The sequence below is a fragment of the Onychomys torridus genome, chromosome 9 (assembly GCF_903995425.1).
Source record: "Onychomys torridus chromosome 9, mOncTor1.1, whole genome shotgun sequence".
Taxonomy (NCBI): Eukaryota; Metazoa; Chordata; class Mammalia; order Rodentia; family Cricetidae; genus Onychomys; species Onychomys torridus.
The window spans coordinates 94,205,700-94,207,706 of record NC_050451.1 but is presented as its reverse complement, the minus strand read 5'-3'; the positions used below and the strand labels follow the sequence as shown (position 1 = coordinate 94,207,706).

The 2,007-nt window shown below is 34.7% G+C and overlaps 1 non-coding gene across 1 annotated transcript; it reads left to right on the top strand.

Annotated features, from left to right (window-relative positions):
* Positions 1–415: 415 nt before the first annotated feature.
* LOC118591720 lies at positions 416–522 on the top strand. Its single transcript, XR_004946008.1, has one exon. It is a non-coding gene; the product is annotated as a U6 spliceosomal RNA (small nuclear RNA).
* The last annotated feature ends 1,485 nt before the right edge of the window (positions 523–2,007 follow it).

The window sequence follows — 2,007 nt, the reverse complement described above, 5'->3', positions numbered from 1 at the left end:
TAATTCTGTCCTGTTTTTCTTTTCTTCCCTTTTGCTTATTTATTTATTTATTTTAGATGATCAAAGGACACCTGAAAAATAGGTCTGGTATTTTGATCAATCCCTCAGAAGTCCTTTCCTGGAAGGTGGATGTTACAGCTGGGTGCCACTCTTGACAATTTGCAGTTTCTTTTACACATGTTTATTGAATTGGTACTCTTTTCTTCAAGATTTTAAAATTAATGTATTATTTCCAGAAATTGCACTTTCTATGATCTATTCAGTGATCTTTCCATGTTGATTTCTGATCATCATATCTCTTATTACAAAAATAGAAACATACAATGACACAATTTGTCTTTGCAACAAAAGTTATTACAATGTTCTTTCTGTTTCTCAGCTTTTATTTCATGTTATGACCAAAAAATCTGCTATGGTGCTCGCTTTGGCAGCACCTAGACTAAAATTGGAACGACACAGAGAAGACTAGCGTGGCCCCTGAGCAAGGATGATGCGCAAATTCGTGAAGCGTTTCATGTTGGTTTTTTTTTTTTTTTGCCTGCCTGTGTTGAATGCCCTAGGGAAGCCTTACTCCTATGAGGAGTGGATGGGGGGAGGTAGGGGAAGCAGGAGAAGAGGAGGAAGGGGCAACAGTGATTGGTATGTAAAATGAAAAAATATTTTAAAAAAAGAAGAAATATCTATGGAATAAAAAATTCTGTTACATATTTCTTAGAATTTGTAAAATTCTGGATTTTATGATATGTTCCTGCCCTTGTACTCCCCTCATCTGTGTAAATACCTTTGGTTGTTTTATCTTAACACTCTTAACTTTTTGTCTGTTGCTTGCTTGCTTTTTCCTTTTTTATTTTCATTTTTTTCACCTGTAAACTGAGACACTCCATTCAACATCATCACCATTTTCATTAAATCAACTAGGCCAACTCTTTTTGTTGTAAAAAAAAAAAAAAGGTAACTCTTTTCAACATCAGTAAACTATCTTTAGTTTGGATAACCACTGATGTCCCTGTGGGGTTTGTTTCAGTTACTTTTCTGTTGCTGTGACAGAAAATCTTGACAAAGCATCTTCAGAGTTTGTTTTGGCTTATGGATCCAAACAACTAGATGTCCATAATGGCAGGAAGAGCATGGTAGCAAGCACTGGAAACTAAGAGATCACATCTCAGTGGCACACAGGAAGCAGAAAGAGTGAACAGGAAGTGGAATGAGACAACAAATTCTCAAAGGATGCTTTCATGCTATGCTTCCTCCAGAAAAATTTTGTGTCCTAAAATTCCATAGTATTTCCAAACAGTGCCAAAACCTGGGGACCAAGTGTCTAAATATATGTACCTATGAAAGATTATTTTTATTCAAAATACAGGAGTGTCTAAATGTTATATTTCCATTATTAGTTAGTTTTTAATTCTAACATGGCTTCTAAAGATTATTAGAATTGTCAGTATACAAATTTGCTACTAATCCTGTTATGAATATTCTCTATAATGGGCACATGTGCATATATTTTTATTTTATAAAACTGACACCATATAAGCAATTTAAGAAATTATGAAGTACCAATTGAATGGAAGATGGTGTTATTCCAGTGTATCAGGACAGCTGGTCATCAGTTTACACACTCAGTGTCTTCTCTTGTCACCTATCCTGTTAAGCAAATGGTATTACTGTCAACTAAGGAGCTCTGGATGGATCTCAGCATTTATTTTTTATTTCTCTTACTATCTCTCATAAAGGTCTGAATTATTAATTGCAGAACACACAGAATCCAGCAGTCTCTCACTCAGATCCTCAGTAGAATCTATTAGCAGTCAGAATAATGTCTTCAAACTGACATTGAATCATGTTATTTCTCTCCAATACTGTTTATACCTATTAAATTAAAACAATTTCTCAACATGGCTTGTCATTTTCTACAGAATCTGGACTTATTAACTTCTATATTCTTGGTTCCTTTAGTCCCTCCTCCTCTTTTTTTTTCTCCACCCATAGACTTCCTTTCCAAACCTG